Below are 16,265 nucleotides of genomic sequence, written 5' to 3' on the forward strand. Positions count from 1 at the left end.
AGGGACCCTCTTATGACTGTTTTCTGAAATGGGGCATAGTCAATGTGTACATTATAAGTCATAAATTCACCCAATTCTATGTTGTTGCTCATTCCATTCATTGTTAAAGTAAGTTACAACAGGTTAAGTATATCTACCTGGTAAAAAATGTGTTTTCATTAACTCAATCATAAACCGGAGTTAATGTTCAACAAGGAATGATGATAGCAATTGAACATTTACCACATGTACACACAAGGATGTAGATGAAATTGTAGAATGGAAAACATGTATGGTAGAATGAAAACTGTTAAATGAATATAAACACTGAAAATACTCAAACAGCAGTGAATAGAGATACAATGCGGACCGGACCGGGCAGCACAATGGCTGCTTTCACCAGTGGAAATGTGACATATTTGATCAGGTGAAATGAAGGCGCATACTGTATGTAGCTGAGTCAAATGCCCATTAGCATTTTATTATGCACACACCAATCAGAGTATGTCCTGGGCAAAGGACAGAGGGAGCGTCTACAGCAGGTCACAGGGTTTTCTCATAAAAGTGTTTGAGAATTGATTCGCCATAGCTGGATTAGCTAAACTACTGATTCCGTCCATTTACTGTGGTGGATGGATTTTTGACTAAAGGAAGCGGATCTCAGGACGAGCTCAGGGGGAACACAGGTAAAGAGTGGAAATGCTTATATTGTTGTGGTATCTGGGCTATATAGAATGTACCAAACCATTTGGTTAACGCTAAAGGCAACACATTATGTGCATTGATCCTTAATTATATTTTACTAATAGCTAGTTTTCTCTTTAAACTGAGAAGACTATTGCTGTTCCCTATATTGTGTAAATTTTAATTTCTTTAAGAGGGAGGAAAAGATGTTAGTCACAACATGCATAATGGCACAGTACGATTAACAGTTATTAAACATTTTTAATGTTACTGTTCTTAAAACTTTCTACACCATGACAAGGCACAGGTGCATCTCACAAAATTAGAATATCATCAAAAAGTTAATTTATTTCCGTTCTTCAATACAAAAACTGAAACTCATATATTAGAGAGATTCATTACAAACAGAGTGATCTATTTCAAGTGTTTATTTCTGTTAATGTTGATGATTATGGCTTACAGCCAATGAAAACCCTAAAGTCATTATCTCAGTAAATTAGAATACTTTATAATACCAGCATGAAAAATTATTTTAAAATCCGAAATGTTGGCCTAATGAAATGTATATTCAGCAAATGCATTCAATACTTGGTCAGGGCTCCTTATGCATCAATAACTGCCTCAATGCAGCGTGGCATGGAGGCAATCAGCCTGAGGTGCTATGGAAGCCCAAGTTGCTTTGATAGCAGCCTTCAGCTTGTCTGCATTGTTGGGTCTGGTATCTCTCATCTTCCTTTTGACAATACCCCATAGATTCTCTATGAGGTTAAGGTCAGACGAGTTTGCTGAGCAATCAATCACAGTGATGCTGTTGTTTTTAAAAAAGGTATTAGTGCTTTTAGCAGTGTAAACAGGTGATAAAACACAGTGGACCTACACCAGCAGACTCCCCAAACCATCACTGATTATGGAAAATTCACACTAGACTCTAGACTAGACTAGGCTAGACTAGAGTCTGGAGGAAGAGTGTAGAGATAGACAATCCAAGCTGCTTCAGGTCTGGTGTGAAGTTTCCACAATCAATGATGGTTTGGGGAGCCATGTCATCAGCTGGTGTAGGTCCACTGTGTTTTATCAAGACCAAAGTCAGCACAGCTCTCTACCAGGAAATTTTAGAGCACTTCATGCTTCCCTCTGCTGACAAGCTTTTTGGAGATTGAAATTTCATTCTCCAGCAGGACTTGGCACCTGTCCACACTGACAAAGCAACCTGGGCTTCCATAACACCTCAGCTGTGCCACAGGCTGATCGCCTCATGCAGTAATTGATGCCAAAGGAGCCCCGACCAAGTATTTAGTGCATTTACTGAACATACATTTCAGTAGGCCAACATTTCAGATTTTAAAATCATTTTTTCAAGCTGGTGCTATAAAGTATTCTAATTTACTGAGATAATGACTTTTGGGTTTTCATTGGCTGTAAGACATAATCATCAATATTAACAAAAAAAAACACTTGAAATAAATCACCTTCTTTGAAATGACCCTATATAATATATGAGTTTCACTTTTTGTATTGAAGAACTGAAATAAATTAACTTCCTGTTGATATTCTAATTTTGAGATGCACCTGTACCATGTTACATTCAACTGATCCATGGGGAGCTGAATTGCACCCAGTGTAGCTGTCTGAATTTACCCATCATTTTGTCCCTTTGGTAACATTGTAAGTTCCCAAAGAGGCTAAACCCCACCATCAGATAATTTGTCACAAGTTATCTTCACATTGTATGTTGCAGCCATTAGCAGGTCCACTTGCACTGTATATAGGAGTGTTTCTTTTATACCCACTTTACTGTTAGAATGGAAACCCTTTATAATTGTTTCAGTGATCTTTACCAGTTGATTATCAAACAAGAAACAATTCTCCACTCAGACAACTTCACAGGCCACAAGACAATCTTCCATGATGTATAAGACTACTTGAAAAGGTTTAGAATTGAAGGGATCACATATTCCATGCAGACCTCTTATGGTTTTCCACAGAGCTAAAGTAATTACACATCACACAGAGTCACATTATTTCAATTCCTCCCAGTACTGAAAGTATCACATAACCCAGCACTATACATGACACTTTGCTAGACCGTCTCACTGATTGCCTTCATGTGATGCTACTTATTGCACTATTCCAACCTTTCTCTAGCTCTTTCTGTTTGTTGGAACATCTGCTACCCATGCACACCTTGCTCCTCAAGCACCATCACTTCAGACAACGTTCAGACCATTAATAACATCTCTGTGGACAAGCTCTGGACTACTTAATTTAACAGGCCACAAAAGGTCTCTCAGATACCTTATGGGATTTCATGCACACTTTCCCCTTGATCAGGGTCTGCCTTGTCGGTCAGGCTAGTGTATGCTCATCGTTGCCAGATGGATAGCAGCCTATGAACGCATTGACGCCATTATTAACTATGTGAAGGGGACATTATTGTCTACAACTGGTATGTGATGAGCTGAGCTGAGTTATTCACTAACATATTAATGAGGGGAATGACAAGTGTGGATAAATACTGTCTGAAAATCATAGTTGCTATGTAATAAAAGGGAGGAGGTGGGAAGTAAATGGTATAGGGTGGCTGATTACTGAAAATCATAGTTACTGTGAGGATATGGCCGCTTACTAAAGACTATAGGACAAATGGACATAAAGCAGAGACTTTTTCCAGCACCGGTTTTGTTGTGTTTTATTAGATATTGTTTTGCTGTGTTTTATTAGTGATTTTCTCGCTCATCACTTCATCCTCAGGAATCAATGTTTACATTCAGTGACAGTAAGCAGAGAACAGAGGAAGACAAGCAGGCTAGATCTTATGTAAACCTAAGACCAGACAGGAGACTGCTAAAGGTACCGTTACACTAAACGACTTACCAACGATCACGACCAGCGATACGACCTGGCCGTGATCGTTGGTAAGTCGTTGTGTGGTCGCTGAGGATCTGTCACACAGACAGCTCTCTCCAGCGACCAATGATCAGGGGAAGGACTTCGGCATCGTTGAAACTGTCTTCAACGATGCCGAAGTCCCCCTGCAGCACCCGGGTAACCAGGGTAAACATCGGGTTACTAAGTGCAGGGCCGCGCTTAGTAACCCGATATTTACCCTGGATACCATTGTAAAAGTAAAAAAAAAAAAAAACACTACATACTCACATTCTGATGTCTGTCACGTCCCCCGCCGGCGTCCACAGGGTTAAAACTGCTTTCGGCAGGAGCGCTTGCTAATGTTGCGCTGCTGCCGAGAGCTTCCCTGCACTGAATGTGTCAGCGGCGTGCCGGCAGTAATGTCACCGCTGTGCTCTGCTTTACGGCCGGCGCTTTACGGCCGGCACTGACACAGTCAGTGCAGGAAGCTCTCAGCAGCAGCGCAGCATTAGCAAGCGCTCCTGCCAAAAGCAGTTTTAACCCTGTGGACGCCGGGGGATGTGACAGACATCAGAATGTGAGTATGTAGTGTTTTTTTTTTACTTTTACAATGGTAACCAGGGTAAATATCGGGTTACTAAGCGCGGCCCTGCGCTTAGTAACCCGATGTTTACCCTGGTTACAAGTGAACACATCGCTGGATCGGCGTCACACACGCCGATCCAGCGATAACAGCGGGTGATCAGCGACAAAATAAAGTTCTGGACTTCTAGCTCCGACCAGCGATATCACAGCGGGATCCTGATCGCTGCTGCGTGTCAAACTCAACGAGATCACTATCCAGGACGCTGCAACGTCACAGATCACTGTCGTTCTTGTTGGAAAGTTGCTCAGTGTGAAGGTACCTTAAGGGTAAATGTAAAGCAATCATCCTATCAATCCATTGTTCTACCGGCCTAGGTCCATTGTGTGGCTGGAGATAGCAGACCCAGGGAAGCCTTCACCACAGGGGGTCTCACATCAGCCTCAGGGGATGGAATATGCTTTGTTCTGTGAGTTAAAGAAAAATATTTAAGGGTGAAGGTTGAATCAGGAGTTGTTGGAGGTACTTCCAAGGGAGAGGATCGAAGCTTGGATGGATGGATGATCTATGGAGTTCTGGAGATGGATTGTTGGCTGGAGGGGTGTCCATGAGCTATGGTCATAATATCCATCGTCTGGAGAAACATAGGCTGTGACTGCACACTATAACAGCTGGACAGTGGGTATCGCCTGGTACGGGGCCAGTGGAACTACCAATCTCAGATTGGGAACTTGTGGACTGGGGACATTGTATGTAGGCATCTACTTGGATTTGTTGTACAACCATGGATGTATGGAATAAAAATAGTTGCATCGTTAACCTGCCTAGGTGATATTTCTAACCCACAACATAAGATCCTCACAGTTACCATAATAATAAATAAGGGAGCTGGGTAGGAATGGCATATAGCAGATGATTACTATAAAAATAAGCTGATGAGCGACATTTCAACTTAAAGCTCAGGCAGTAGGGGCCTTAATATCGTCTACATTTTCTCTGCAGAATGCTGTTCTGACTCACCTCAGTGCAGAGAATTGGAACCCAGTAGTATAATAGCTAGACTGCATCAGGTTATGAGTGGGATACCTAAAATCTATAAGGCCTACAGTGTTTAGAAACATTGTAGTCTCGCTATTCTAGTAATCAGTGATGTCATAGAGGTCAAACATCCATTTATCGGATAATTATGATATATCCTAGAAAGATGCCAAAATAAGCTGTATTACAGTACCCCCATTTGGGGTAATATTGCTATCTGATTTGTACAAATAAGCAATGGGTAAAGAAAAAATACAGATGTCATAGTTGAGTGCTTACCGTCCCTTCTGTCACAGACTTCTCTGTGGTGCAGCAATGACATCAGCAGAGTGATGAGATTACCTCATCACATCACTGCACTTCTCCTCTACAGCATTGGTTCTTTTATCTGTAAGGAGATGGACATATTGCCTTGCTCCCCCTTGATGACATCAATGCTGTGTATACTGTAATGTGATGACTAATGTCCTGCATCTTGGGTACATATTGTGTCATGTGAATTGTAAGATGTTTAACTATGTAATGTACTCTATGTAGTAATGTAACAATGTACAGTACAGCATGTGTTAGTATACAATAAGCATTATAAGTATAATAGATTTAGTGTATACAGAGTTTTACATTGTTAGTATTAAGCTGTAGTCTGTCTAGCTACAGGTAGCTGGCAGAGACAGGGAGAGTTATGATCTATATATATAATTGTCAAAGGGTCACTTCCGTCTGTCTGTCCTTCTGTCTGTCTGTCTGTCACGGATATTCATTGGTCGCGGCCTCTATCTGTCATGGAAATCCAAGTCGCTGATTGGTCGCGGCAAAACGGCCACGACCAATCAGCGACGGGCACAGTCTGGCAGCAAAATGGCCGCTCCTTACTCCCCGCAGTCAGTGCCCGGCGCCCGCTCCATACTCCGGAGTCCCCTCCAGTCAGCGCTCACACAGGGTTAATGGCAGCAGTAACAAACCGTGTTATGCTGCGGGTAATGCACTCCGTTACCACTGCTATTAACCCTGTGTGTCCCCAACTTTTTACTATTGATGCTGCCTATGCGGCATCAATAGTGAAAAAATGTAATGTTAAAAATAATAATAAAAAAAACCAAAAACCTGCTATTCTCACCCTCCGTAGTCCGCCGAGCCGCACGCGACTGCCGCCATCTTCCATTCCCAGAGATGCATTGCGAAATTACCCAGAAGACTTAGCGGTCTCGCGAGGGTGAGTATAGAACTATTTTTTATTTTAATTATTTTTTTAAAAGGGATATGGTGCCCACACTGCTAAATACTGAATGGGCTGTGTGATATACTACGGGGGCTGTGCTATATACTACATGGGCAGTGTTATATACTACGTGGGCTGTGTGATATACTGCTGGGCTGTGCTATAAACGGCGTGGGCTGTGTTATATACTACGTGGGCTGTGTGATATACTGCAGGGGCTGTGCAATACACTACATGGGCAGTGTTATATACTGCGTGGGCTGTGTTATATACTGCATGGGCTGTGCTATATACTATGTGCCCTGTGTTATATACTATGTCGCCTGTGTTATATACTGCGTGGCTGCTATATACTGCGTGGGCTGTGCTATATAGTACGTGGGCTGTGTTATGTACTGCGTGGCCTGTATTAACACATCGGGTATTCTACAATATGTATGTATGTATATAGCAGCCACATAGTATATAGCACAGGCCACAGCGATTTTCAATTTTTCCAACAAAATTTACAAAACCATTTTTTAGGGATCACAGCACATTTGAAGTGACTTTAAAAGGTCTATATGACAGAAAATACCCAAAAGTGACACAATTCTAAAAACTGTTTATCAACCCTTTAGGTGCGTCATGGTAACTGAAGCGATGTGGAAGAAAAAAATGAAAATGTAACTTTTTTTCACAAAAAAATGTTTTCTTAACCCCATTTTTTATTTTCACAAGGTAACAGGAGAAAATGGATCCCAAAAATTGTGTTGTACACAGTACCCCATATGTGGGGTAAACCCACTGTATGGGTGCACGGCAGGACTCGGAAGTGCAACGCAAAATTGGCTGGAATCAAGAGCGGACAGCATGTTACCTAAACAGTGGAAACTCCCCACAAATAACCCCATTTTTAAACTAGACCCTTCAAGGAACTTATCTAGATGTGTGGAGAGCCCCAGGTGCTTCACAAAAATTTATAGCTTGGAGCCGTCAAATAAAAAATCTTATTTTTTCCACAAAAATGTTCTCTTGGCACCAATTTTTATTATTTTGACAAGGGTAACAGAAGAAATTGGACCACAAAAATTGTTGTGTAATTTCTCCTGAGTATGCCAATACCCCATATGATGGAGAAAACCACTGGTTGGGTGCGCGTCAGGACCTCAGAGTCAGAGGGGAAGGAGCACCATTTGACTTTTTAAACGCAAAATTGGCTGGAATCGAGAGCGGACACCATGTCGTATTTGGAGAACCTCTGATGTGCCTAAACAGTGGAAATCGCTCCTAAGTGGCAATACTTTAGAAACTAGACCCCCCAAGGAACTTATCTAGATGTGTGGTAAGCACCTTAAACTCCCTTGTGTGTCACAGAAATGTATAACATTGAGTCATGAAAATAAAAAAAAATCTAATTTTTTCCACAAAAATGTTTTTGCCCCAATTTTTTTTATTTTCACAAGGGTAACAAGAGAAAATGGACTCTAAAAATTGTTGTGAAATTTCCCCTAAGTATGCCGATACCCCATATGTGGTGGAAAACTACTGTTTGGTCACACGGCATGGAAGGGAAGGAAGGAGTGATGGTTGGCAGCGCAGACTTTGATGGAATGGTCTGCGCACCATGTTGCGTTTGGAGAGTCCCTGATGTGCCTAAACAGGAGAAATCCCTCACAAGCGACCCCATTTTGGAAAATACACCCCTCAAGGAATTATATAGAACTATAGTTATGGTAATAATAATACTTGTGGTTTTACTGGTGTATGAATTCATAATGTGGTGGTATATGTATGTTGTACAAAGTACATCAGATTATAAAAGTGTGCTGTGTCAACAGAGAAAAACAAATGTTATTAACTTGTGGATGTGTGGTATGCTTTGGACCAATCTTTAATGTAAAATCCAGGTTTCTCAGGGCAGTTTTCACAATGGTAAGTTGTGTCTTTTAGGATTCCCCTTTTGGAGCATACTCTGCATCTCCCCTTCTTCTCTGTTTGGGCAACCTCTGCTGGGAAATGTTGACCTGGTTCGATACGGGCACCATCAGTTTCAGAAGTACTGGGACCCTCACCTTCCTGAGTGCCAATCATGAGGGCATTGATGACTACCTCCTGAAACTGAAGGAAGGTCCACGTATTGCCTGCAGATTGAAACAGCACAAAAGCATTGTACAGTGCCATCTGTACAATGAGCATGGCCAATTTTTTGTACCATACTTTAGGTTTTCACATGGCACTGTATGGTTTGAAGTCCTGATCTGAGAGATCTACACCCCCATGCACTTTATTATAATCCAAGATACAATTTCGCTTGGGGACATGTGTTGTGGTACCTCGGACAATGACAAGGGAGCTGTTGTCACGGCGTATGAAGGTCAAAGGAAGGACATCCCTGTTGTCCTTATACTTGACCACCCTCATGTCGTTGCATTGGGCTCTGCTTTCAGCAGTTGCCCATTTAGTGGTTTAAGGAGGGAGATTTTTTTTGCACGATGCCACATGTAACTGTACCTCTGACAGAGAGTGGGATGCCGGTGTAAAAGATATCTATGTAGAGATGATTGATAACCCTTTTTTTGGAAGTGCACTGAGCTGTTGGTTGGGTTAGTTCTAAAGGTTAAAAAAAAATCTCCTTAAATCTTCTTTCTTAGCGAATGTGAATGAGCTGAGTGTGTCCGGAGCATAAGTGCGAACGGAAGTGTGTGACTTGTGATTCAGTGACTTTGGATTCAGGGAGTTTGCAATGGAGGAATTAATGAATTGCTGTTTGCATTTTATTAATACTTTATATTTTGTTTTACTTAACATTTCTGTCTGGTGCAATCCCCATTAAGAAATGAGCTCCATAATTCACAATGCCATCCAGTGTACATCTTGCCACAAGTATGCAATCCTTGAACAGCCGGTACAAGGTGCATACTGCTTTGCGAGATGTGAGCATTTGGAGGCCCAGATTCTGTATCTAAATGTGCAGCTGGCAACATTGAGATCCATAGACAATATGGAAAGGAGTTTGCTGCTCACTGAGCAGATGCTCAATGGGATAGATGTGGGGAGGATGGTATTATGGAGCTGCAGGAAAGTGAGGCAGCTAGCTGGGTGACAGTTTGAAGGTGAGGTAGAAAAGAGTGCCAAGGAGGATAGTCCTGATCTGGCATACCCCAATAAGTTTGCTAAGTTGGCAGACGAAGGGGGTGTCAGTGCAGGGGTAGCACTGCTGCAGCAAGGCATGTCCTCTGAAAGCCGGAGGAGTGTCCATATCAGTAAAGGGGAAATAGGAGAGTAGGGCAGGCCAGACAGGTGCTGGTAGTGGGGATTCAATTATTAGGGGAACAGATTGGGCAATCTGTTACAAAGACAGGGATCGTCGAACAATGTGCTGCCTACCTGGTGCTCGAGTCCGATACTTCGCTGATTGGGTTGACAGATTACTGGGAGGGGCTGGTGAGGAACCAGCAGTCAAGGTGTACATTGGCAGAAATGACAAAGTTAGAGGTAGGTGGAAGGTCCTTAAAAACGATTTCAGGGAATTAGGCTGCAGGCTTAAAGCAAGGTGGTATTCTCTGAAATACTGCCTGTATCACGTGCCATGCCAGAGAGGCAAAGGGATATTAGGGAGATAAATAAGTGGCTCAGGAATTGGTGTAGGAAGGAGGGGTTTGGGCTCCTGGAGAACTGGGCCGACTTCTCAGTTGGCTACAGGTTCTACGCTAGGGACGGTCTGCACCTCAATGGGGAGGGTGCAGCTGTGCTGGGGGAGAAAATGGCTAGAAGGTTGGAGGAGTGTTTAAACTAGGGATGGGGGAGGGTATTCATTTTGTAGGAGGGGAAGATAGTGCAGATAGTGACCTGGGCAGAAATAAAGAAATTGGGGGTGGCTTGGGGGGTGGGGTTAGAACAGTTAATAATTTAAGAAAGAATAGAGGTACAGAGAGATACATAAAGTGCATGTATACTAATGCCAGAAGCCTCGCCAACAAAATGGAGGAATCAGAATTAATTTTGTTGAAGCATAATTATGACATGGTGGGGATATCTGAGACATGGCTGGATGAGAGCCATGACTGGGCTGTTAATTTACAGGACTATAGTCGGTTCAGAAATTAATATATAAATAAGCGAGGGGGAGGTGTGTGTGTTTATATGTAAAATCATCCTTAAAACCCATCCTGCGTGATAGTATAGGTGAATCTAATGAACATGTAGAGTCCCTGTGGGTGGAGATAAGGGGAGGGGGAAAAATAATCAATTACTGATAGGTGTTTGGTATAAGACTCCAAAAATAATGGAAGCAACAGAGAATATCCTCATAAAGCAAATAGAAGAAGCAGTGATTCAAGTAGAAGTCATTATTATGAGGGACTTCAGCTACCCTGAAATACATTGGGGAACAGAAACCTGCAGTTCCAGCAAAGGTAATCAGTTTTTGACAACTATGAGAGACAATTACCTTTCACAACTGGTTCAGGACCCAACAAGAAGGGGGGCAGTGCTAGACCTAATATTAACCAACAGGCCTGACCGCATAGCAAATATAAGGGTTGGGGGTCACTTGGGGAATAGTGATCACAAAATAATAAGTTTTCATGTATCCTTTAATAAGATGTGTAGTAGAGGGGTGACAAGGACACTAAACTTCAGGAGGGCAAATTTCCAATGGTTGAGAGACGATCTTAATGCAGTAAACTGGGACGATTTCCTGAGGCACAAAAGTACAGAAAGAAAATGGGAGATGTTTATTAGCATTCTGAATAGGACCTGTGCACAGTATATACCGTATGGGAATAAACATACTAGAAATAGGAGGAAACCACTATGGCTAAATAGAAATCTAAGGGGCCCAATAAGTGACAAAAAGAAAGCATTTAGAGAATTAAAGCAAGTAGGTAGTGATGAGGCATTAAATAAATACAGAAAATTAAATAAATTCTGTAAAAAGCAAATCAAGGTAGCAAAGATTGAGACAGAGAGACTCATTGCCAGAGAGAGTAAAAATAATCCCAAAATATTCTTTAACTACATAAATAGTAAGAAACTAAAAAATGATAGCGTTGGTACCCTTAAAAACAGTCTGGGTGAAATGGTGGATGAGTGGTAACAAGAATTCCCCATTAAATTTCACCTGCTTAACCCAGCAGGAAGTACGGCAGCGTCTAAAAATCACTAAAGTTGACAAATCCCTGGGCCCGGATGGGATACACCTCCGAGTACTGCATGAATTAAGAACAGTCATTCATAGACCATTATTTTTAATCTTTAAAGATTCCATAAGAGGGTCTGTACCACAGGACTGGTGTATAGCAAATGTGTCAATATTTAAAAAAGGGACAAAAACTGAACTAGGAAATTACAGGCCAGTAAGCTTAATCTTTACTGTGGGTAAAATCCTGGAGGGTATTCTAAGGCAGAGGTCCCCAACCTTTTTTGCACCAGGGACCGGCTTTAAGCAAGACCAGTTTTCCATGGCCCGGTGGGGGTGGGGCAGGGGCGGGGCTTTGGTCATATGGGGGTGGGGTTATGGAGGGATGGAGCTTAGTGCATACTTATCATATAATTATGACATTTATAATGAAAATGTGATTCAACTTACCATAGGTTCAGAATGAGTGGGAGCACCAGGCTTGTGTGATGGTTCACTAATAATATTGTAACTCAGATGTAGCAGGGCTGGATTTGTTATTTTTCTTTCGCTCCTTGACAGTTTCCTGATCATTCCATAACATTTCCTCCGGCACGGCGGTGCGGATGTAGCAGACCTGTGTTAGTCATTGATCATGTGCTCTCAAGAGAAGTTATCGGTCCACACTGCACTGATAAAAGTACCACAAAGCTTTAGCATGAGGCCAGATGTAGCAGAGAGGAATGTGTCACTTGTAGATTTCATACACAGAGTGATTCATTTGTTGGGTTTATGAAACACTGAACACAGATGTAGCAGAGCTGATGGTGTCACAGCAGAGTACATTCATACACTCTGTGTATGAAATCTACAAGTGACACATTCCTCTCTGCTACATCTGGCCTCATGCTAAAGCTTTGTGGTACTTTTATCAGTGCAGTGTGGACCGATAACTTCTCTTGAGAGCACATGAGTAACAAACAGTAAATAACAAACTCAGCTCTGCTACATCAGTAAAAAACCAATTGATTAATGATTAATCAATTGGTTTTTTACTGATGTAGCAGAGCTGAGTTTGTTATTTATTAAGTTTCATGGTCACTTCATGAAATCCTATCAACAAAAAAATATTCAGCACTGCTACATCTATACCCCAGCTCCCCACACATGGACCCTGCACAGCCGCCGGTAATACCTTCATTCAGAGGGGCCCAGCCCACTGTTCCCACACACACGCACAGGCCGGATATGACTCACCCATGGTGACTCCGGAAATACATGGTGACGTCACGGATTGGGAGGAGCTGCGGCTGTGGAAGCCGCCCGCCCTGCTCGTACAGCGGGAGATGGAAGGAGGAAGTGGCGGATGAGGGGGAGGAGACTTCTGCCTGAACTCCACGGCCGCCCACCAAAGGGGGAATGACGAACGCTGCGGCGCTGGAGTGTGACAAAATGGAGGCCGCACAACCGGCGTGTTTAGCCACTAAAGTAGCTGTCAGCAGCGCCGCGGACCGGCTGAAAAACCCCAACGGCCCGGTCCTGGTCCGCGGACCGGCGGTTGGGGACCTCTGTTCTAAGGGATGCTATACTGGAGTATCTGAAGAAGAGTAACCTCATGACCCAATATCAACATGGGTTTACTAGGGACCATTCCTGTCAGACTAATCTGATAAGCTTCTATGAAGAGGTAAGTTCCAGAGCACACTCGGATTGGGTCGCGGTTAGCAGTGGGGTACCACAGGGGTCAGTATTAGGCCTGCTTCTTTTTAACATATTTATTAATGACCTTGTAGGGGGCATTCAGAGTAGAATTTCAGTTTTTGCAGATGACGCTAAACTCTGCAGGGTAATCAATACAGAGGAGGACAATTTTATATTACAGGAGGATTTATGTAAACTAGAAGCTTGGGCTGATAAATGGCAAATGAGCTTTAATGGGGATAAATGTAAGGTCATGCACTTGGGTAGAAGAAATAAGATGAATAATTATGTGTTTAACTGTAAAACACTGGGCAAAACTGTCTCTGAAAAAGACCTGGGTGTATGGGTGGATGACTAACTCACATTTAGTGGCCAGTGTCAGGCAGCTGCTACAAAGGCAAATAAAATAATGGAATGAATTAAAAGAGGCATAGATGCTAATGAGAAGAACATAATTTTACCTCTATACAAGTCACTAGTTCGACCACACTTAGAATACTGTGCACAGTTTTTGTCTCCGGTGTATAAGAGACATAGCTGAACTGGAGCGGGTGCAGAGAAGAGCGACCAAGGTTATTAGAGGACTGGGGGGTCTGCAATACCAAGATAGGTTATTACACTTGGGGCTGTTTAGTTTGGAAAAACGAGGCTAAGGGGTGATCTTATTACAATGTATAAATATATGAGGGTACAGTACAAAGACCTTTCTGATGATCTTTTTACTCGGAGACCTGAGACGGGGACCCTCTTACTGGGCAGGTGTTGTCAGAAGTTTAGCCTCCCTTTGAAATGAACCAGAGATTCATCTGTACAGATGTCCATTGCGGGGTTGTACGCCTCAGCAAATTTTCTGCTGAAGTGTTCAGCTACTGGACGAATTTTATAAAGACGACCAAAATTATAATCATCTTGGGGAGGACACTGCACATTATCATTACAATGCAAACATTTTTGAATCACTTCAAATCGTGTCCTTGTCATGGTCATGCGGAATGTGCTGTCGAGAATATCAGTACTCTGGAAATGACAAAGCTTTAGTTTTCTGACTATTCCCACATGCAGAACAATGCACCAAAATGACCATAATGTCAAAATTTCTGCTACATTTGCAGGGGTCCATCTGGCATATGATGATGTGGGATTTCGGGTGAAAAATTGATGGACATACAAATTTGTCTGGGCCACCATAAGATTTATTATTTCCTCACTGAAAAAGAATTTGAAAAAGTAATTTTCAGTAAGGTCTATAATGTCCATTTGGATTCCTGAGCTGTCCATGAAATCCAGAATACCAAGCTGATCATTTTTGGGTGGTGGAGTCTATATTGGATCGATTGCTGAAGGGGTTGCCTGGGTTCTGAGGCGCCTTTCTGGGGGTCACTCCTCACTGGATGAAAAGGAAGAGAAATAGAGGAATGTAGGTTCCTCGCTGCCTGAATTGTGTTAGAGGCCAGGAAAGGGTATGCCTCCTCTGGACAATATCATCATCTTGACGAATGGGTTATTTTTATTTTATTCTTCAAAACACTGGAGATTTGTAAGCGGTGCTTTTACACCTTTTAGGCTGCCGTCACACTAGTAGTATTTGGTCAGTATTTTACATAAGTATTTGTAAGCCAAAACCAGGAGTGGAGCAAATAGAGGAAAAGTATAATAGAAACATATGCACCACTTCTGCATTTATCACCCACTCCTGGTTTTGGCTTACAAATACTGAGGTAATATACTGACCAAATACTGCTAGTGTGAAGGCAGCCTTACACATATTTTGTGTGGGGCTTGTGTAAAAGGTAGTATTTATTATAAAAAGTAGAGAGAAAAAAGTAAAATTGAAAAATTTAGAAGAAACAGAAGAAAAAAATGAAAAGAAAAATCAGTTTATGTAAAAAAAAGTTTGTATACAAAAATTACATTGACGTTCACTACACTGATGCTCTACCTATAAAGTTACTCGGCGCTAACTATGCTTTTTTTCAGAAAAGAAAAAGGACGTCACTAACGCTGAGACATGCGCTCCAAAAATGCACTGGCTAAAATTTTACTTGATGCTAACTATTCTTTTTTTGAAAAAGAAAAACAGATGTCACTTACACTGTGACACAATTTTTTTGCTTTGCAAAAGAAAAATGGACTTCATTAACATTGCGATGCACACTTCCCTAATGTACTGGCTAAGAAATTACCAGGCATTAACAATTGCTTTCTTTTTTTTATTTTTTGATCCTCCTATCACAGTGATCGCCGATATGGCGTAATTGGTACAGAACTCTGGGGGACGTGCAGGGATGTTCTGCTGTCAGAAATAGCGGTGGCATATATACACGGCGCAATGCAGGAACGCAGCTCCCACAGCACTATATATATATATATATATATATATATATATATATATATATATATATATATTAGCAGAAATCCCACATGCATACTTAGAGACCGGGATGGTGACACAAGTTGTCCACAACCCCTGGCCAAACTAAATCAGCTCCAAACGATATCAGGAGACAATAGGAGAAAAAGGATCTGATAAAAATCAATACGTCAGTTTTATTAATTCATTAAATAGTAGAAAAATTGTACAAAACTTCACAACATTACATAACGTGCCAATACAATGCAGACAGCTAAACCCCCACCCTCACTAGTCCCCACATAAAATGTATATACCAGCCTCTCATACACCATAAGGCCATGTTCACACTTTGCGGCGTCCCTCTGCGGGTTCTCCCGCAGCGGAATTGATAAATCTGCAGGGCAAAACCGCTGCGGTTATCCCTGCAGATTTATCGCGGTTTGTTCTGCGGTTTCAGCTGCGGAATTACTCCTATACTATTGATGCTGCATATGCAGCAATATGCAGCATCAATAGTAATGTTAAAAATAATAAAAATTGGTTATACTCACCCTCCGATGTCCGGATCTCCTCGGCGCTGCACCCGGCGCTCCGGTTCCAAAGATGCTGTGCCGAGAAGGACCTTCGTGACGTCACGGTCATGTGACCCGGGCGTCATCACGGTCATGTGACCGCGACGTCACCGCAGGTCCTGTTCGCACAGCAACTCTGACCGGCCGGCCGCGTGCAGCGCTGAGAG

At 42.2% G+C, this 16,265-nt stretch overlaps 1 protein-coding gene across 5 annotated transcripts in view; it reads left to right on the top strand.

The window, feature by feature from the left end:
- Positions 1 to 456: 456 nt before the first annotated feature.
- EPS8L3 (EPS8 signaling adaptor L3) overlaps positions 457 to 16,265 on the top strand; it is a 220,354-nt gene continuing 204,545 nt past the window's right edge. For 4 of the 5 annotated variants that reach the window (XM_077295225.1, XM_077295229.1, XM_077295228.1 and 1 more), the window contains exon 1: positions 457 to 665. The gene's annotated coding sequence lies outside the window, so the exon portion shown is untranslated. The remainder of the gene's footprint in view (positions 666 to 16,265) is intronic. The other variant, XM_077295230.1, reaches the window with a different exon arrangement.

The sequence above is a fragment of the Ranitomeya variabilis genome, chromosome 3 (assembly GCF_051348905.1).
Source record: "Ranitomeya variabilis isolate aRanVar5 chromosome 3, aRanVar5.hap1, whole genome shotgun sequence".
In the NCBI taxonomy this organism is placed as follows: Eukaryota; Metazoa; Chordata; class Amphibia; order Anura; family Dendrobatidae; genus Ranitomeya; species Ranitomeya variabilis.